Raw genomic sequence first — 23,088 nt, 5'->3', positions numbered from 1 at the left:
ATCACCCAGGTCACCACTCTGTCTAAGATTAACAGCCAGGTTTACCTGCAGTTAGCAAGAGGGAAAAAGGTTGAAACTAAGGTAGTGAATGACTTACCCTTGCAAACGCAAATGGTCCCTCCAAGTAATAACTGTCAGGGAAGCACAAAAAGGCTGGATTTTTGCTCTTAATGCTTTACGTGTCCTGACGACCAAAACAAAAGGGGGGGGGGGGGAGGCAGGAAGGGATAGATCTGGGACTTATGCACCCAAACAGGCTCACAATTACGACATTCCTAGCTGGAGCTAAAAAACAGACAAGAATTTCCATACCACCCTTTCATGTATACATTTGCATCAAGCTTGAGGAAAAACACCAAAAAGAAAAAAAGTCTTGTCTGTAGCCAAGATAATGAATTCTATCATGCATCTTTCATTTACTTTTGGTGATATGAAGTTTAAAAAATATATCAACTTCAATTATTCTGCAGGCAATATAGACATACAGCAATCCTACTCCCACACAACTCATTTGTGAGGCCAGCAATATTTATGACTAAAAAAACCTTAGCAGAATTTAAACAAACATACGCTTTTCTGGGTGAAACTTTATATCTATTTTTATTTTCCGATAATTTAACCTCAACAGTAACAAGAACAGATTAAGTGAGCTGAGTCCTCAGCTGTTGAAAATGAAGTCCACAGACATAAGACAGTTTGAATGACCTAAGCATGTGGATCAGAGAAGTAATCCCTTCAAATCAAGAGCCACTTCGTACTTGTGAGATGCAGCCAGGTAAAGTCTACTCAAACCTTGAAAAATCAAACTCCTTCTTACTAAAGAGAGCATTGCCCTTTCCAGGTCAAGAATTTTATAGTATTGAGTCCAAGTACTTTTTCTTTTGCCACCTTAGTATCTTTTGTGAATCCATTAAAGCAGGAAAAAACTACCACTGCAGTATGAAAAGACCATGCTTAGGCTTTCACCCTTCTTAGGGAAGAAGAAAATGAGTCACGGATCCAAAGACTTTCTTTACTAGTAGAAGCATTCTATTTTTATTTCTAAGAAAGCTCTCTATACTGTCTGTATACCCTGTCATATGAAGAAAAATCACCACACATTCTTGTTTTTCTCAACATATCCAATGATGCATAGAGATTTCTTAACAAAGGCAGTTATAACTCTCAGGATATATTCAGGTCCACTCTTCCCTACTCATTGCTCTGTGTCCTCTGAAAGAATTGCAGAGGTCTGGTATTTGCAGGTTTTACTACAGAAGAGCCAAAATCAACAGACACTTCTTCCACACTTGAATTCATAGTGCAATTGTCATTTACTCTGCTTCAAAGCAAATGTCCCCTATTTGAGGATATGAACTGGATGTGTAGGAAAAGGGCTAACTATGGAAGCAAAAGATGGCCTGTTCTACTCCAAATAAGGAACTTCAGAAAGGTTGCCAGCAATTATAACCAACCATCATGTCATTAAACTCTTATGCCAGCCATTGTCTGTCTATCTAGCCTAAAAGGACCTTGTACACAAAAACAGAGAAAGCAAGTCACATCTCAACAACTTGCAAAATATCATTAAAATCAAAACAGGTGATCAGCCTAGTATCCAAACTCATAGTGCTCAGCAGACCGAAGGCATGTACCTCTTGTTTCCCCTCCTCCCCACCACTCCACTAATTCTCTTTACACCCAGGTATCTACAAATGAACCGTCATTTGATTAACATTAATTAATTAATTAATAAACCACAAAAAATGTTTTCCCATTATTTATTTTCCAGTTACATCTAATGTTTTTGTTCTCAGTAGCAGGCAGGAGCAAGGAAAACAAACCAGATTCTTTGTCAGAATCTCACTTATAAGCATCATACATGAAAGCGTAAACTGACGTGCACTGTTCCAGTCTCTTTTAGTGAGGAAATCTGTTCCCTCACAAATGAAAATGCTGAAACAGATATTAACCATGACTCCTTTATTTATAAAGGACTATTTATATTTATCACAGCATAAAATCCCTTCATGGTTAAGGTCTAATTCATAAAACCTAACTTTTCTGTACTTCACATTAGCCTAATAAAATGTGTACACTTACAGTAAGAATTTTTTTATATATAGCAGAAATACAATTTACATTACAGGTTTGAATAAATATGGAATGTGGAGTGTAGGACTTCCCTATCGTATTTATCTGGAGGTAAGCTTGTACAAACATACTTGCATGTATGGAAAAAAACGAGTAAACCCATTAATATGTTGGATGTTCAGCTTCTCTGTTAATCTTATGTTTACATAATCTTCATGTGTTTACCTCATACACAGCTCTGCTCAGATCAAATAAATATGTGGAAATATGTAGATGTTCCATTTTTTGGTCACTTTGGTGACCCAGTCCGTCACTTTTGCTCTGTTACTAGCAAATATCTGCACACTGTCAGCACAACAGGCAAAATGCTTAGAATGGTTTGCACAATGACGCTGTCGAAGATGCTACTGAGCAACAGTCATTGTGCTTTGCTTGACTTGCAGCCAGTAGTTGCTGATGATAAACACAGGATGTATAGGACAAAACCTAACATAGATGGGTTTTAACAACAACAGCAGAGTTGCACACCAGAACTGTGTTTCTGATCAGAATATAGAAAAATATGTAAGTGAAAATTAAGGATATAGCTATTCATAACTGCTCAACACCCTTCTGTCCAAAATTCACCTAGTTAAAGAAAATCTTTTGAAAATACAGGTTTCCAGATTCCAATCTGATACACCATGGGAAAATTCTGTTTAGAATAACAACAAAAAAATCTCACAACATATGTTTTAAAGTGTAAAGAGCAAGATAGCAAGTATACCTAGCATAAACTGTATGAGTATCTGTGCACATTAATTATTTGGCTACTGAAAGACATGAAGTAGAATACAATGCTGCAAATTACAGCACCCGTTGTAAGCACCATGAAGCCCAAGATGTTTTGATCAATACCTTCAAACAATTTCTTTCCAATTACGAACTTCAAACTTTGTCACTTCCATATAAAATAATGCCATCCATGTTTTACGTAGTGTCATGTATCAGAGATGATACTCAGTGGATACATCATTAAAATGAATGGATTAAAATTTAAAAGAGCATAGGAGGAAGGAAGGGAAACAAGGTAGGAGGTTAGGAAGCTATGTTTCAGGAATGATGCTCAAAAAACTTTCTGTTTTGGTCAATCCTTTATGCTTTCAATGAATACTGAATCCCATTCCTACGAGATGTATATACTGTAAAATCTGTAGAGATATTTTTATAGGCATACTGAAAAGTATTATTAGTTTACATTCTAATCTTTACTAGTATTTTAGTAACATAATCCAATGAATAACAGAAACGGCTGTGTTTTCACACCATAATTGCATTATGTGTAATTCACCTCTGTTGTCTCCTTAGGAGGTGGTGTACTGGTAGAATTTAGGGGATATATAAATGATGGATTTGAACTGAAATAAAATCAACCTTCGCTTGTGAAATGCATTTTACATTCCATTACTGATTTCAGGACAAAACTCTGAAATGTAAAAGCTGGAAAATCATCAGAGGGAAATAACAAAGGAGTGTTATAGCACCATACAAATGAATCATTGCAATTCATGCTCTTCATAGACTATACTTTTCTGCATGCTCAGCCCTCACTGATGTAGCAAGAGCGGGAGACATAAAATTACTATTTATGAAAATTGTGGACATAACAAAAGGTAAATAATATTGAGGACTGATCAGTTATACAAAGCAATCTGAATTGCTTGTTAAGCTGAACATATTGAAGTATTATGCAGGTAAAAAGTGGAAAAAGCAAAGTTATAGGAGCAAAACTTGTAATGTTCAGCTAGCAAAGCTTGTAAGACCCGGAGTCTTGACTGGCAGAGTTTGCTCAATCGTCTCAAAGTCACAGGAGTCACATAGCTCAACAAAAAAGTATGTTAACATGATGTTTGTGTTTCCACAGGGAGAAGTAGCAAGAAGATGATTTTGCAACGGCAGTGGTAAAAGTGATATGGGTTTGTTACGATCAGCTCTATGCTCCACATCCCAGAAAGAATAAATGAAAAATGGGAGAGAGCTACAGGAAAAATAAATATACCCAAAGGCTGGAGAAGCCACTGTACAGTTTGAGAGATGGGGATTTGACCAAATGAGACAGTTATGAAGGAGAAGACGGCACAGTGACCCAACTATTGTTTCTAAATATCTTGAAGATGAGAAAATAATTGATAATAGAGGAAATTTCAGTCCAATGCAAATGGGTCATATGAATGATGGACAAATAAATTCACACCAGATTTAAGACATTTATTTTTAACAAAAGTGTGATTAATCATGTGTGAAAAATACCATGATGCCTTCCGTTCCCAAGAAGATGAAGTGGTTTATTTGGAATATATGCTTTAATCAAAAATTCAAAACCCGGGCAAAATTCTTTGATAAAATAGATTTTTGGGTGATCTTTCTAAGCCTTAGAATCTCAACATGGTATTCATGGACAAAATGTAGATCACATAATACTCACATAATGCTCTTATAGAGACAGAAATCAAGGCAGGAATGCTACTTTTTAAGTGAACTCTGTCAACTTTTGCCCCCCAATAACAGCACAGATAGCAAACATATGGGGTTTTCCTACTTTATTTTCTGATCTTTGTGATCCATTTTTTCAGTAAAAGAAAATATTAGGGACAATGTCTATGGCTTTTTCTCCCTCAGTTATTCAGTTTAATCTTAACTGCAAATGGTATTCGCAACTGAAGCTGAGGTGTTCATGGGAATTAGGATTTTAAGTAGGACGCAGACCCATATTCCCCTTAACTCCTTAAGTGTAACAGAGGACTGGAGAATTTGGCTGTTAATCCTGGAAAAATGACAGCCATAAAAAATGTTGACTCATCTCACCAATAGATCTATAAAACCACCATTAGGTTGTTATCACTAGCAACAACACTGTGTGGGTTGTGCATGTGCAAATGAGCACAAAAGCACAGCTGGTATTTCTAATTCTGTCCAACCCAAGAGATATATGATCTCAGAAGTATCTGAGATAATTACACAAACTAAATCAAACCCAAATACTGAATTCCCAAGTGAAAAGATCTTTAATATGTGTCATATATAACTATTGAACCATTTAGTTTCCATCTGTGTACTCTAATTTTCCTTGTCACATATTCTAATTACAAATAATGCTCATAACCAAACACATGTTTACACCTCTTCCATCCACCACTCCAAACCCTGCTGAGAGAGTACACAAACTTGTTGCTCTAGCATCCTGTCCAGAGCGATCGCATAATAACTCAACTTGCAACTTCAGCAAGCATTAAAACCAAAACCAATTCTGTATTACAAAGAACATAGCCAAAAAGTATTTTGCATGAGCAGAGTGGATACCACACAAGAAACTGCTTTTTGAATAAATGCTCTTTCTTTCAGTGGTTGGCCACCACATGAGGAAAAGCATCACTTTTCTCAAATATTACATTTCAAGATGGACTCCATTCAGATAGCATGCAATGGTTATAATTACAGCTTTAAATCCAGACTGGAGCTAGCCTTGTTATAGTGCATGTAATTCACAGGAATTTTAACAACAGTGACAGTGAGAAAACCTCTTTTCTAATGTAACAATCCCTCTTGCAGCATTTCATCTTTCCACAATGCAGAACACAGAGGCTTTTCAGCACAAGAGGGACTTGGAGAATTCTATAAAACCTTATGCATGTGAGAAGAGGAATACAAGGCTGGGGAGATGGAAGGAAAGGGTAAAAAGTTGTGGCAGCGTGTACCAATTCAATTGCTAGAGCTCTGTTTATATTAAATGCAACCCTGTGAGCAATTGACTCGTGAGTAGTTCTCATGTTATATGCAAAAAGTAATTAACAGAAAAAGCAGGCTGCGCATAAATTCTTCTATAATTCAAGTTGTGTAAATATCAAGATCAATGCTGAGTAGAATTAATACAGTTTATTTTGCTTACAATCATCATTCAGTTTATTTCTTTAAAACTATTTTTGAAATATTTTAAAATCATGTATCAACCAGCCTATTCTATGAAGTTATATATAGTAGTATGGGGCATAGATTCTGCAAGTACCTTTGAAATACTCTTATCAGCTGCGATATCCGTGATATACACATACTCTACAAATACCCCTGTGTATTATACACTTATGTTTACATATTTATATTTATTCTACAAGTGGTTGGCTGAAGTCTCACAATCTCTAGCCCTTGTTCTCATGGGAGACTTCAACTTACCAGATATCTGCTGGGAATACAACACAGCAGAGAGGAAAAAGTCTCGGAGGTTCCTGGAGTGTGTGGAAGATAACTTCCTGACGCAGCTGGTAAGCGAGCCAACCAGGGGAGGTACTTTGCTGGACCTGCTGTTTACAAACAGAGAAGGCCCGGTGGGCGACGTGGTGGTTGGAGGCTGTCTTGGGCTCAGTGACCATGAAATGATAGAGTTTTCGATTCTTGGAGAAGTAAGGAAGGGGGTCAGCAAAACCGCTACCCTGAACTTTAGAAGGGCAGACTTCGGATTGTTTAGGAATCTGCTTAACAGAGTCCCTTGGGAGGCAGTCCTGAAGGGCAAGGGAGTCCAGGAAGGCTGGATGTTATTCAAGAAGGAAGTCTTAAAAGCACAGGAGCAAGCCGTCCCCATGTGCCCTAAGTCGAGCAGGCCGGGGAGAAGACCGGCCTGGCTGAACAGAGAGCTTTGGCTGGAACTCAAGAAAAAAAGGAGAGCTTACCACCTTTGGAAGAAGGGGCAGATGACTCAGGAGGACTACAAGGATGTTGTGAGGTTATGCAGGGAGAAGATTAGAAATGCGAAGGCCCAGCTAGAACTTAAACTGGCCACCGCCGTTAAAGATAACAAAAAATGTTTTTACAAATATATCAGCGACTAAAGGACGGCCAGGGAGAATCTCCATCCTTTGTTGGATGCGGAGGGAAACATTGCCACGAAGGATGAGGAGAAGGTTGAGGTACTTAATGCTTTCTTTGCCTCAGTCTTTAATAGTCAGACTGGTCATCCTTGGGGTTTTCAGGCCCCTGAGCTGGGAGATGGAGATAGGGTGCAGAACGAAGCCCCAGTTGTTGAAGAGGTGGCAGTCACTGACCTGCTCCTCCACCTCAATGCTCACAAGTCTATGGGGCCAGATGGGATCCACCTGATGATACTGAGTGAGCTGGCAGAGGAGCTTGCCAAGCCACTCTCCATCATTTAGCAGCAGTCCTGTTCAACCGGGGAGGTCCCAGCTGACTGGAAGTTAGGAAATGTGACACCCCTCTACAAGAACGGTCAGAAGGAGGATCCGGGGAACTACAGGCCTGTCAGCCTGACCTCGGTGCTAGGAAAGGTCATGGAGCAGATCATCTTGAGTGCCATTATGCAGCACGTGTGGGACAACCAGGGGATCAGGCTCAGCCAGCATGGGTTTATGAAAGGGAGGTCCTGCTTCACTAACCTGGTCTCCTTATATGACAAGGTGACCCACTTAGTGGATGAGGGGAAGGCTGTGGATGTTGTCTACTTGGACTTTAGTAAGGCCTTTGACACTCCCACAGCATTCTCCTGGAGAAGCTGGCTGCTCACGGCTTGGATAAGTGCACTCTGCGCTGGGTTAAAAACTGTCTGGACGGCCGAGCCCAGAGAGTGGCAGTTAACGGAGTCAAATCCAGTTGGCAGCCAGTCACAAGTGATGTTCCCCAGGGCTCAGCGTTGAGGCCGGTCCTGTTCAACATTTTCACTGATGATCTGGATGAGGGGATTGAGTGCACCCTCAGTAAGTTTGCAGATGACACCAAGTTGGGTGGAAGTGTCAATCTGCTGGAGGGTAGGAAGGCCCTACAGAGGGACCTGGACAGGCCGGATCGTTGGGCCAGGGCCAACTGTATGAAGTTCGACAAGGCTAAGTGCCAGGTCCTGCACTTGGGTCACAACAACCCCATGCAACACTTGGGGAGGAGTGGCTGGAGAGCTGCCTGGCTGAAAAGGACCTGGGGGTGTTGGTTGACAGCCAGCTGAACATGAGCCAGCAGTGTGCTCAGGAGGCCAAGAGGGCCAATGGCATCCTGGCTGAGATCAGAAACAAGAGTGGCCAGCAGGACCAGGGAGGTGATAGTGCCCCTGTACTCAGCACTGGTGAGGCTGCACCTCAAGTACTGTGTTCAGTTTTGGGCCCCTCACTACAAGAAGGACACTGAGGTGCTGGAGCATGTCCAAAGAAGGGGAATGAAGTTGGTGAAGGGTCTAGAGAGCAAGTCTTATGAGGAGCAGCTGAGGGAGCTGGGGTTGTTTAGTTTGGAGAAGAGGAGGCTGAAGGGAGACCTTATTGCTCTCTACAACTACCTGAAAGGAGGTTGTAGTGAGGTGGGGGTCGGTCTCTTCTTCCAAGTAACAAGTGATAGGATGAGAGGAAACAGCCTCAAGCTGCGCCAGGGGAGGTTTAGATTGGATATTAGGAAAAACTTCTTCACCGAAAGGGTAGTCAGGCATCGGAACAGGCTGCACAGGGAAGTGGTTGAGTCTCCATCCCTGAAGGTGTTTCAAAGACGGGTAGAGGTGCTGCTTGAGGACATGGTTTAGTGGTGGACTTGGCAGTGATAGGTTAACGGTTGGACTTGATGATTCTAAGGGTCTTTTCCAACTTTAACAATTCTAGGATTCTATATAGGTTTGTAAAAACAAATGCATCATTTTGTCTTGTTTTCTCCAAGTCATAATCAGAAGATGTACTATCACAGAGTGAACTAAATCCTGACCTCCAAGTGACTCACTCCAGCTGCTGCTGCTTAATCAGTATTAGCCATAGTCAGGACCCAGTTCTGCCTCGAGATATTCATGTAGGTTGTCTTCTAGAGGCATCAGGAGTCACTAAGAATGGGTGACTTTGTTTGTAACTAAACCTGAGAACCAAAATTATTCCATGGGTTAGATTGCTTACATTTTTCTCTCCGTGTGTGTTCCACTAGGCAGAGAGAAGTCTCTTGTTTAGCACCTCTAAATAAAGATGCTGAATAAGTGACAGTTTATTTATGAAATATTGTATCATTTGGTATAACTACAGCTGGCACAAAAATCCCTTAAACATATGTGATTGTTTGCAAACGTGTCCAGTGAAGGTGAAAACAATAATATGTTTTTTCTTTAACCCTTTGCACCTGAAAATGTTGGATGTAAATCAGAAAGTTTTACAAGTTACATTTTTTCAAATACTCTGCTTAAAATATGCATAGAAAATATATGTTATATTATAAGTACACACATAAGCAGTTTTTATTGTATTGCCTGTTTTGTAAATGGGAGTCATTCATACAAGGGCTTAGGATGCATTTTCATAAAGCAGCAGGGCTCCATCTCTGTGGTTACTTAAAAGTGGCTTTAGGGCTAAGCTGAAAGGCAAATTGGTAAACTGCAAATAAACCATTTGCCCTTAGAAATGTATTCAGGGACAAATTAAGTGCAAACCAGTTAGGAAGACAGAGGCAAATTCCAACTCTGCCCGGTGCTGGGGCAGGGCACCCAAATGTGCTCTTGCCTGCAGAGCAGACGAGCTCCATTCTGCTTTGCTTAACCCAGCTATCTGCAGTATATCCCATCTGCTGTCCCAACTTTGTCACATACAAGCCTGACACCAGGAAAATAAGAAGGTTGGCGTCCCTCCCGCATGGCTGCTAGAATCACCTGCTGGCAGAGCAGATGGGATTTGTTGACAGCTTGAACCTACGTAGACTACCTGCCTGACAAAGCTGGGTCTGAGGGGGTTCATCGACCATCTGAGCATAAAGCCGCACTTTAGTCTGCAGCACTGCATACAGAGTCTTTTTTCTGACTGAGCAATTCCTTTGCAAAAGATACAATTTTCCCATGGTCATGTACCAAATGAGTGACAGAGCTGGAAACAGAATCCAGGAGTCCCAGATCAAAGTATCCTAATTTATAACTAATAGAGACAGAAAGCCACAACGGGAGGATGAGGGTGCCTCTGTCAGCCTTCAGGGAAAGAGTCTTGCTGACAAGCAGCAGTATTTCACTATTCAGTGTAAGTAAGGGTTTGATTTCTAAATGAACAGACACTCTGAGAAATGATTACTTCAGACTCCCTCAATATTTGCATGTTTTCTGTCTCCACATCCCCAGCAGTTCAGCACATCATTGGAGCACTGCTGATTTTAATGACTGGTTGCCAGAAACTGGTACAACTGGAAAAAAATGGGGAGCTGCTGGTGCTGAGTAAGTTACTATTATTTACTCACAGGGTGGACATGTAGTCACAAGCACAGACAGTGCACAAGTTCAGACTGTCTTCCTTCCTTCGTCTTACAAGTCAGTGCTTCGTTTTTAACATTATTCAGACACCTCAAGACTCAGCAGTAAGTCTGAAATGGAAAACAGTCAGCATTTCCAGGGTGCAAAAGTCAAAATCCATGTAGGAAACAAAGTGTCTTCCACTGAAATAAAAACAATGCTGCGAACTACAGCAGCAGTAAATCAGAGTTGGGAGAAATTAAAGTTGGTATCAAACCCGCAAAGTTTCATAGAGAATCAAACATCTAAATACTTATATAAGCAGGAGGTATGGATTTTATATATCTCTACATCAGTATGCAAGTGCATGCTGCAATTATAATTTTATGCATATTAACATTTAATAAATTGTGTTATTTAGTTTATGTACATAAACCATATTGCACTATAGTACCATATTGTTGTCGCATCCCTATATTAAGCAGCTCCTCCTTTCTTTACCATGAATGGAGACATAAAGTACAGATGAACTTCTGAACCCATTTTACATCAGAGTGCATCACGACTGTCAGGTTAGAGAGGGAAAAAAAATTTATGAACAGTCAAGACCCAGTGGCCTGAGAAGCTGCCTCCATCAACAAGCAAGAGAGCACTTCAGAGATGATAAAATACTACATAGATCTTCCACGAAACAGATAAGAAAATGAGCAAGGTCATAAATCTGTAATATTTAACTCCTCTCAACCCAACTGAAGAAACACTTTTTCAAAGAGAGTTAAATATAGCTAACCAGTAAAATGAATCAATATAAGCCATAGAAGAGATGAGCACATAGGGGATGAGGGGAAATTCTGACAGTTCAGGAAAAGGAGCCAGAGAAAACTGAGAACTGCAAAGTCCTGCTGATCTCCCCAGGCAGGTGAGATGGTCACTTGTAATACGTGACACAGTTTTTTATCCCCAGATAATTAAGAGAGTGAATATGTTTCTGTCAATAAATGTGGGTTGAAAAATAAACTCCATAAATTGTCAGTCTTTTTTCCTACTGAGCGCAAAGTTGTCTTGTGTGATACAAATGACATCACAGAGCATGTCATGCAATTGTAACCAAATATTCCCTAATTAGTATCAGCCATTAGCCTTCAGTCAGTGGATCACTGAGGTCAGGACTGGGGATTTACAGTCTAGCCAATTTACACCTATCTCCCCACAGACTCAGGACGGCAGAGGGGCCTCTAATCAGAAGTGTTTCCTATGCAACCACAGAACCTTTTACAAAGTCATTAGGCTCAATTAAAATTCAACTCAAACTGTACAGTTGGCCTGTCCAGAGACCAAGCTAAGTTTCCTAGTCAGCTGGAGGTAAACTAAGGCTACCTGAACATGTTTCAATCAATACTGGTTTTCAGCAGGAAATTTGGGGTTTGGCTAAGCAAAATTTCATTAAAACTATCTGCTACAAACAGAAAAGAATCTGCTTCTGTCAAAAGCTAACTACCACAGAAATTTTCATTTTTCCAGTAAAGGAAAACCACTTGAAAATTTTGTCATGAAAATCCAGTCATTCCGATATGCCTGTGCCCCTATTCCGGACTGTGAGCTGGGGCACTGCAATCTCCCAAGCTGTGCCACAAACCCAGGATGCACAACAGGGGCTCACCGAAAAACTGTGGTGCACCAGATAATGAGTATTGCAGTCTATTAACCCACCCACAGACCGCTGGTGACAGGGGACATCTAAACCACATGTACTGTGTACAAATACATCTCTTTTCAGCCAAGGTTTTTATACAGAACAAATACCATCTCTTCAAAAAATCTTATGAATGAGCAAAGCAAGATGGTCAAAGACACAAGATATTGTTGAGGCAGAAGAGTGCAAAATTCCCTTTCAAAAACATCAGTACTCTCAAAGGACCTGACTCAAACTATTAAGTCAATGAGACTCACTCTGTTAGAACCAATCAGCTTTCCATTTGATCCCACACAGCAAGACGGAAATTTTATTACTTTAAAAAAAAACAGTGTGGATTAAAGAGCATTTCCAGTGAAAGGGCTTTCATACTCTCATATTACAGAAGTTGTACTTCTGCTATTCAACCAGAAATCCTGATAGTTTAGCCTAATGCAGTGTATTTCACTCCATGCTAAATTTTTTAAATGTTTTGATGGACAGAGTGGAGCGCAGAAGCCACACAAGTGGTAGTTCCTTCTTTGCTTGAAAATGAACAATCTGCTTTTCAGTGCTTGAGCTGCAGTAGATGGAAAATAATTCAGACCCTGGCAAATCAGGAAGAATCCACCAAATTACTGGCAGCTTAAACCACAGAGTGCTAGAGAAGCCCTGACAGCTTCAGGCCACTGCCCACCATTTGGCAGGGCTACCAAAGGATTGCAAACTTATAGCTACCCTATTTCTTTTTTTACAAGACCTTCGTATAGACTTCCCGCTGAAGAGTAAGGGTACTGGGAAGCAGAACAAAGCCAGGAAGACATGTGGATTAGCACAAGAGGGAGAACAGCCAACAGAGGCAGGGGCAGGAGTGAAGTCAGGGAGCAAAAGCAGTAAGAAAAGGATACCAAAGAAAAAATAACCAGCTACCCTGGCAGCCTCTGGATGCCACTCGAGGAGTCCTGCCCAGAGTTTTACGTGAATGCGTGCCCGGGGAATAGGCCCATGGATACCCAGAGGCAAAGTCCTTTCTGCGGTGCTTCTTCCTGGGTGGGAGGACAGAAGTCTGCACGAGAAACAGGCTGACCAAGCTATGTACAGCAGGAGCTTCCCTGTGCGGGTCATAGCACTGAAAACAGCCCACACGTGACTTCACGAATCTAATTAGGTACGGCACAGGGGAACGCGAAGATATTTCCACGTCTAAGTTCACTGCAGTCTTTGGCTTCTCTCCAGAGGCTACCAGCAAGGTTACCAGCAACTGCCAAGCGTAGCAATGGTGTCATTATGGAAACACCTGTCCATGGGACCACAGCAATACAGCTCACCCACAAAGGCCGCCAAACAACAGATGGTAGCAACTTTCAATTGCTACCAACATGGACTGGATTTGAACCAGTGAGTTAGAAGTAAAAATATTTCCAGCTCGTTTCCTATTCCCTTCAGCTATTTTTTCCCCTGCTAACATTATATATTGTGTATTACCTTATATTAAGTCCTGGGAAAGGACTTGATTAAAAAAACAACAACAACCTTCTCCTTACTGTGTAATACAAAATAGAACTGGCAAACTTGGATGCCTACTGTTTACATTTTACAGTAAGAGGGCAATTTCACACTGCCTACTACTGATGCTGCAATATTTCCATACCCACTTTTTTTTTGTTTGTTTGTTTTAACTCAGTTCATGCCAGAATTAAAATGAGAAGACTCATCAAAAATGTCATATCTTCTCCATTATAAGGAGTTCGTGTCAGCCCTCTGTCTGCATTTTTGTTGTTATAACATTGATCCATTTACAGAACCAGGTCAGCTCTGTGGCTGGCCTAGATAAAGCAGCAGGGATCCATCCCTCACCCGGTCCCTGCTACCCCTCAGCCAACCTGCAACTGTGCCCCTGCCCAGGTGACTTCTTACTCCACATGCGGTTGTAGGTCTGGCCCTACTAACCCAACAATTTCCACCCAAACCACTCAAGGCATGGCATTTCTTTGTAGCTAAAATCATCCAGCCCACTCTCATCCAGACATCTTTCTCTGTCCGCAGAAAGTCAATGAATCAAAGGCAAAGCAGAAAGCTAAACGTTAAAAGCATCCAAGCGGATTGCTGAAAGCATACGTCGTACGGCAGGCGTGCTGCAGCGATGTGTGGGTGGCCGGCTGCTTGTCTGGCTGCCTGCCCGCCGCTCTTCGCACGCCGGCGGTACACCTCCAGGATGCTGCCATACCATAATCAGCCTCAATGGCACAGGCTGCATCAAGCTTCAGGAGATGTGCACAGACCTCTTGGGTTTGGAAAGCTTTTGGATCTACAGTTATTTAGCCTTCTATTTCTGAGCCTGTTGTGTAATAAAAAAGCGTGCTAGGGGAAAGAGAGTGGCTTTTCTGTATCTCAGACATTATTACTAGGACAGAAATTAAATTATAAGCCCTTATCACCACTTAGGAGTGGAAAGCGCTGGAGGTTATAAACCTCCTGGGTGAAATCTTAACCCTGTGGAAAGCAAGGGCAAAATTACTGTTGACATTAATAAAGCCAGGGTCTCACTCTATATATTTCTGCGTGTGCATGTGTGTGGTTTGCATTTTCACAGAGAATCAGGATTACTTATTAACTGACATGCAGAGACTGCAGCAAAGACTGCCCACAGTATCATCAAAGCTTATGGAAATGTTCCGAAGATTCTCGCTTCCTTTGAAACTGCCTGTACAAGCCAGATAAGAATCTCCTAAACCCAGTATGTGTTTTGGTTTAGATATAATTTATTTGTAAAATAGCACGTTTGAGTGATTACATGCTTTTTTGTTGTTTTCTGAGATTAATATTCATTTAGGAAAATGAAAGTAGGAGTGCATTATTCTGTGTTTTATTAAATCACATTAGTTACTGAGCTTTAAGTGGCCTTCTCAGTTGGAAATAAATCTCACGACATTGGCTAGTAAGTTTCGACTGTAGATACCGTATGAAAGCAAACTGGCTGTGAATGCATTATTTCTAATGCAGCATTTATTATTTCATGTCTGTAATTTCTGACTTTCCCAGAAGCAAGATGTATGTAGTTTTTTGTTGTTTTTCAAGCAAAAAATAAGAATGTAAATTCTGTGCTATAATCATTCCTAACTCATCCATTTGCTTATTCTGACATCTCCATGGAACTAGATCTGTGAATTTTATGAAACTCAGCTGTCTGGGTTTTTTCACCTAAGCACTTTCTGGCAAAGGCAGATCCTCCATTGACGCTAATGACTACAGATCCTTTGGCATACATGGAAATATAACAAGTAACTCTGCTGGAAATCTGCTCCAGGTAAGCAAAATACTGTTTTTCTTAATATCTGCTAAGTTTCATATTAAGTTGCATTTGGGTACGAAACAATTAAAGAAAACTGATAGCTTTTTTTTTTTTTTTAATACAAGCTCTGAATTTAGACCTTCACATTTCTCTTTGTCATTTATGTGTGAACAAACACAATATTGCTTTAGAGCAGACATCCCCTGTAATATTTTTTTCTTGTCTTGACCAGAAGGCTCTTCTGCTTTGCCTTAAGATTTCTCATAGCTGAGTGCCATCCCTGCATTGACTTTTCTCAGTTTTTCTCACACAGCCACACTTCTGCTCCCACACAACTCCCTGGTGACCTCCTTCTGACTGAATGAAAATGGATCCCTTTTTCCAGGTTTGCCCCCTCAGCCCTTCTGCTTCTCAAGAAGCTGTGCCACTCAGTCATCTTTCAGTCTTCACAGTTCACTGTACTGACAGGGTTTATTTCAGCTAAGTCCAGCTGTTCCAGCATAAGTATCTAATCTACACTGGTTGTGAAAGCCCCTGGAGAGCCCCCAGAGAGGCAAGTATGAGCGGGAGATAATTAATCTCATTGTTACTGCAACCAAATCCTGAGCTGCCCAGGTTGCTGAGGTTTATGTGCCTGTACCTTTTCCTCATGTCAAACTCCACAAAAAGGTTGAGATGCTTTTAAACTTCGAAAGGCAAGGATGTAGCTGAATATGAACTAGGGTGATGGACTTTTAGATGGAGAAAGCTGTTACATGGCAAGGGAAGACAGAACAGAAATAGAAAGGATTTAGTCATTGCTTTTACCCCCTGCTCTTCTCCCTGTTTCCTTGAAGGGCCTCAACCTACCCCAAAAGCGATGGCAGACACTGCCTTATTCTGCTGCTCCTGCACTGTTCCTCCTGCTGTCTCTCACCCCCATGGCACATGTCCTTCCTGATCCTCCAAGCAGCTTCTCAAGCTCTCCTGGAACAGCAAGCCCTGAGCACCACGATGGGAATTTCTCCCTGCTACTTCTGCTACCCCTACTCAGTGTTTTCTGGCACCTGCTCCCCTGAGAAGGCTCTGCAGCTTCCCTTGAGTAGGGGCAATCTCCCCTCCCTTAAAGGTTTCCTCCTCATCCTCTCTCCTTAAAGAAACACCACATCACTGGGAATTATTTTTTTTTAAAAGCCCAAGTATCTTCCATCACACTAGGCTATGTCTAAGACATGAATAACAGAATGGCTCTCCTTCTCCACTGTTCACAGAGACTGCCTATGTCATTGTGCACCTAAATTTTAGATGAACATTAACCCAATGGCCAAAGATACTATTGCAAAGCAAGTATATAAAATACCTTACTCATAAGATGACAGGAGGGATAACAGCTTTAGCTGTATCTACTTATTATAGATACAAGTGCTGTTACAATGCACAGAGCACTGCGAAAAAACAAGGTTTCTGGTTTGTAGGGGAGTTTAGAGCATAAACTATTTTACAATATCTGGGCCTGGGTTCTTTAAAAACTATTTGAAAGCACAGATGATTTAGGAACACCTTTAATTTATCAACACTATTGTCACCTTCCATTCGTTGACCATGAAAACCATTGACCATGCAATAGAAATACTAGATAGGCAACAGAAAAACTGGATATTGCACTCTGTCATTGGTTTATAACATGGCCTGCCACTGAGTAGTTTTTTGAAGTGTTTGATATTTTAGATCTCACTGTTGGATGTTGGAAGTCCAGTGAGCCAGAGAGCAGACATCTAGCACCTTTGCACCAACCCAATCCTGTGCTGTCTCAGAGATTTTAAAGGCCTCTTCAGCATGGATATTGTTCTTTGGATTTGTCAGGTTATGACAGTAACAGCACTGAACTTGATAAGCTTCAGTACTAATCCAAATCTTGCCTAGAAATGACATACCAAGCCTGGTCCTACATGCCCCCCTACCCCAGACCATGAGGGGGTGGGCACAGGAGTATGTGTCCTTGTGGGCCAGATTTAGGGCAAACCCCTCAGGAGATGTGCCAGGCAAGGAATCCCAGGAGCACATCTGAAACTTTCAGTACTGCTTTGCACCATATGAAAGAGCTGAAAGAGGGAAGGATCTCACAATCTGGCCTGCTACTATGAGTAACCAGTTCACCTCTGGTTTTTCAGTAGCATATGACTGGGACCAGTTCTTTTAGTTGCACTTCAGAAGGGACAATCACCCAATTGCCTGTTCCTGTTTTAATGCATTATCTATGAACTGTGAATTGCCTCATGAAACAAGCGGTGGTAGCACTACGTGTATTTCCATTACATTTAATTTCTCGTGAGGCAAGAGAGAAGAGAGACACCAACACCACAGCTGGTGTGTCTTTAATCTCATAGAGTTGGACAAAAAAAATTGAGAGGTTAATCCAATTCCTTTCTGTGCAAAGTCCACTTCAATTAGTTCAGAATTTACAAATCAAAATCAAAATGCAATTATAATTGTAGGAAGAATGGTACCAGCTTGTAATTAAATTGTCAGGGTTTACAATTGCTAGCACTGAGCAATGCAGCAGTGGTTTATGACTGGCATGAAACAACAAGTTCCTTTTACATTAGCCCAACTTGCCCAATTTTTTAAATTAAACAGAAATCCATCCATATTTGTGTTCTTGCTTTAAAGAGACCATATATTTTAAATAAAACCCCTTTTAGAACCAGTAGGTTTCTGTAGCCAGACATAGCACTTCTGTTCACTTCACCAGACTTGGTGCCTATGCTTATATAAGGACATCCTCCAAAGGGGGATGTGCACACTTTGAGTTCAGAGTTTAGCCTCCTTGGGAATTGTCTGTAAATGACGGGTGGATGGAATCCATCCTCCTTAAAAGCTCCTCAGCAGAATTTCCTCTGTGGATGTCATTTCATGTCAGGGTATCTATTTGTGATTGATATGATCAGTCTGTAGTAGTTTAACTCACCACCATGTTCTACCTCAAAACTAGGGGAGGACCAAAAAAAATTAGGGTGGCTGTTTCTTACATGCCTAAATCCGAAGAAATAAAATTTGCTTTCTTTTTTTCCTTTTTTTCCCTTTTCTTTTCTTTTTACCTCAAATGATGACAATATATCCAGTACAATTTATGGGGGCCTTCTTCTAAATTGCCACTAGCTTCTTTAGTTTCTTTCCTATACGTGGATTTGCTTTTATTGATACAGATTTTTTATAACCTTAAACTCAATGTCAGTTTACCCATGGTCTTTGGAGAAGATACCTGCAATGACACAAATGGTAGCTGTCTGGCCAAGAATTAACATATTGGTAAGCATCTCAAGCCCCTTTAACACCATAAGAGGTACAGAACAAATAGAGGCAATATCAGCTTTCAAATCTCTCCATTTAGGGCAAGGGGCTCCTTGCTTGCCGTGCTGAGTCAGCCTGAAATGTACCGTGTTTCAAAATATTATTATTTTGTGGGAGCATAAGGCTTTTAAACTAGTTATTATACACTTTGGAGCCTTACCAAAGACACCAACCCCCAGATAAAATTGTAATAAATAGTGGTAGGGAGAAAAGTAGCTACTGCAAAGCCTAATTAAGTATTTTGATTAGTTCGTACTTGGTGCATTTTGGCTGCTGTTTATAATTAATTTTATTATCTGATGTCTGTCAGTGTGTTTTTTTCAACTACTTCTTTGTTTACTTAATTGGGTGGTTTATAATCATCACTTTGGAAAAACAAGTTTTCCTCTTTGCTTTTATAACTGATCATATTCACTAAGCCTTTTCGCCCTTTCAGTTTCAATACCCTTCATAACACTGGCAGGATTAACCCCAAGCAACAAACCATCTTTCCAGTCTCAATGGTAGGGTGCTGAGCATCGTTTCTTACCCATGGTCAAACACAGACCTTCCTTTACCTTCAGCCGTCTTTTACCACAACGTGCAACCTATTTCCTTCTAACACCAATTTGCTATCTGAGTCTGTAGTAATGAATTACTGCACCTATGGAGAGGCCCGTGGCAGAGGAGTGTCTTGTGGACACAACCGGTCAGCCCTGCCATGAAATGACTGCAGAATCGGAGCGAGTACCAGAAAATCACACCGATTTTTAGCAGGAAGGAGCCACCATCATTTTTAATACCCTACTTTAGATTTTGAACAAGGAGACTCGCATTTTTTAGCTTTTGACTTTTGAAGGCAGTTATTTCCTTTCTCCTATTTGGCCAAGGCAGTAATTCAGTAAGAAGAGGAGGGGGTACATAGCCAAAACTATTTTATATTGCAAAGTAGGAAAGTACCAGTGAGATGTCAAATTGAGGCACTACTGTCTGTAAAACAGGAAGACTGGGAATATCACAGTGACTTGCATGACCTTGAAAACTAGAGTAATAGGTACAGAATGAGATTTAATAGTACAAAAGTGCAAAGTCATGAATTAAACAGATATTCCTGCCCTCAGTCATGAACATGATTGGACTGACAAGGAAAGAGAAGGAACCAACTGTATCCTCCTCAGTCAGAGATAACAGAGCTATGAGTGGAATATAACTGTAAAGAAGTAAATGTGATCCTACATCCCATCAGCTAGGACGTTTCCTGTAGGGAGAAGGGAATATTGTTTCTGTTGTACATGACACTGATGAGCCCTTTGCAGTAATACTGTCACAATTCTGGTTCCTCCTGCACCAGTGAGATTAATTTAAACTGATATTATACAGAGGAGGACCAGCAGGCTGATAAGGAGAATGGAGGGCTCATGGTGTAAGGGAAAAATAATAAGAATTGGTCTAGTTCAACTTAGGAAAATAAAGACTAAGAGGGCATTAAGTTCTTCACTATGAATACATTAGATCAGAGGAAGGGAAGGGAGAAAAGGAGGTGGGCATGCTTTTAAATTAGTTAAAAATTCACTACCTGAACAATAAGATTTCACCTAGATAAGCAAAATTTTAAAGTACAATGTCAAAGTGAATTTCTAACTGTCAGAGGAGTGAGTAGTGCTTCAGGAGTCATAGAAGGAATGAAAAAAAAAAAAACAAAAAACCACAAAAAAACAGACTGGTTTTACAGTAAACAGCAATCACTGGAAGGAAGGAACTGTTCAGCACAGTGCAGACATGACCCAGTGACGTTTTTTCTAGACCTCTAGTCCTAAACCGGAACAGCATAACAGAGCTGAGAAGTTTTTGTGAACCAAATTTCAGGAAATGGAAGGCTGAAGTAGAAATGGGAGGCAGAGGAAACAGAGAGGAAGACTAGATGCAGTGACAGAGAAGCAGTGGTGGACTGCTCTATAATATATATAAGGAAGACCACAAATGCAGTATTTAACCTGACCTCTGTAACAAAAATTTACATCTTGAAAATTAAAATTCATAATTGATTAAGAAATACCAGCCAAACAAAAGAGCTGAAGGGAGTCACTTGAGATTTAAAGAGTTGAAGTAATTACTCATAAAAGGAGTAGAAGGGGATTAAAACTGAACAAACCATGATTAATGAAATTTGCTGGGGGGGGGGCAGAACTTTCATATTATTGATATGTGTCCTGCAGTTTACAAAGAAAGAAGAATACTCGGAAAGATATTTGTTGTCCAAACATGAAGCTACATTATCAGGGAAGACAGTTTGCACATCAGATGGGATACTGTGGGAAACATGGGGAGATTTTGCTTCTGCATGCAGCAAAATTCCAAGCTTGCCATTGCGTCTCTGCGATGGTTGCAAAACAGCTTTACATAAGCAGCTTTTATAATGCTCCATGAAGATCAATAGCTTTAGGTTGGCTTATTTGTTTTGTTTTGTTCCTCTGTTACAAAAGTACTTGATCACAGACAGGAAAGTTGCTTTGTTGTGTCAGGTACTATCCAAAAACATCAGGAAAGATAGACTTTACCCTGCAGAAAACAGAAGATAGATAAAGGGCAAAGGGGAGAAGGTTATTGCAAACCTCTCCATAATAAATCTTGGCAACTGTGACACCTAACTCCGTATTTATAGCCATTCCCTATCTTAACATCCAGAAACAGGAAGGCTAGCAAGTGAAATAGGAGCTTTTGGACAGTAAAGCAATCTTAAATATCAGGCAGGTTTTCAAAACAGCTGTGCTAGGTTTACCAGATTGCAATATGGAAATGTTAGACACCAAAAAATCGTGCATTGATGTGTAAATAAGGAAAAAATGGGGGTGGTAGGTTGGGAAAGAGAATTCCCTCTGGTATTCTTCCTGCCAGAAAACAAAATCAGACAGCTTCCACCCACTAGTCTCTCCTTATCTCCCCTTCGGTTTCCAATGGCTTGCTCTGCAAAATTTCCCCAACTCCAACAAGCCATAAAACCTACTGAGGATTTAAAATTACTGTTAGATTAGCAAATTTTGACCCTTTGTCAATATTATCAGGTTGTGTGAACCAAAACTCTTTTAGCTGATCTTTAAGCAGACATTTCTAACCATAGCTTTTCTTACTGTTGTGCAAAAAGGCTCTCAGTGTCACCATATGGTCTGAAGCAATATCTGGATTTACATTTTCTGAGCCAATGAGAAAAAGCGTAATAACAAGAGGAGAAGCAAAGGAGGCTCTAGGCAAGGCGGCTTCTCCAAAGCTGCTAGATGATTTGTTCCCTTTGTACATCAAAACACCCCCAGGCCTGATCTTCATGTGCTTTTGGTTTGTGATGGTGTCTAAGAGCCATCAGTCAGGATCAGCTAGCCATATGACTGTCAAAGTGTACATCTTAGTCATAAAAGCAGATGGTTTTTGATGCATTCAGGAGTGATTTTGATATCTCCAGGTAAGTGCCCTAATTTTGAGAAGAACATTGGACAAACTTTGTCTTACAGCTAAACAGCAATCCTTTAATGAGACAGATTAAAAACCGCTGACTCTTTAAAACAGTTAAAACTCAGAGTTTATGTATGAAACACTATTCTGTGACCAAAATTCTTCTGCAGACACATTTTTAATTCATCTAGTCACACCCTCCAGAGGAAAGGAGGGACATATACCAAGAAAAGTAAACACTTTAGAACTTGAAGGGAAGAACCGATAGCTCTGTCTCAATTTCATCAGACTTCAAACATGTAATGCTGTTTTTCATGCATGGGACTGCATTTGCAGAATCCACACAGCAAGAAAAACCCATACAAGCAGGACTGGCATAGGTGATTCAGCTTATCGGAAACTACAGTGCAGGTAGCAAGCTGACGGCATTGCATACACTTACAGATGTGAATTAAATAATGCTAGCATGAAGTTATTGTCATGAGTTTGCAGGATAAGGTCATGGGAATAACATGTGCATTCACATTTTGTTCTGTGAGCTGTAGCTTCACTGAAATACAAGTATCTCCAGTTGGCAAGCCTACATCAAAATCACTCCTAGAGAGGTGCTGGGAAGTGATTTCTCCATGCATAAATGCCATGTTACATTGGCAAAATGAAAACTGGAGGGGGATAATCATGCATCAGATCCCAGATTAGGCAGTTAGTCTCCATGTAATCTCTTCACAACCTCTGCACAATCCCTATACAATTAACAGAAGGCAAGGGAGAAAAAAACCTCCAGAGGGCAATTCAGAACTGATGTTTATTTTGGGTGCACTGAGTAGCCCTCCATGGGCTCCTCTCTCTCTTCAATGGCCTAAGTAGAGCAGACTCCTAATGTAAATCCCTAAGGTTATGCATCTAAAGTAGGATGTCTCTTCTACCACTTATCCTTATCAACCCATGCTTCTACTTTTCCTATTGTTTAAAAAAAGTAGTTTCCAAAACCAATTCCAAAAACCTCAAGCTAATATAAACTTCAGTTCCTGACATAAACTGTTCCGTCAGGCAAAGCACAAGTCTGGTGAAGTCAAGTTGTTTCTGGGACTACCC

The sequence above is a fragment of the Nipponia nippon genome, unplaced genomic scaffold, assembly GCF_047370975.1.
Source record: "Nipponia nippon isolate SJK-2023a ecotype South Korea unplaced genomic scaffold, ASM4737097v1 scaffold_2, whole genome shotgun sequence".
NCBI classification, from domain to species: Eukaryota; Metazoa; Chordata; class Aves; order Pelecaniformes; family Threskiornithidae; genus Nipponia; species Nipponia nippon.
This window is presented reverse-complemented; position numbering follows the sequence as displayed.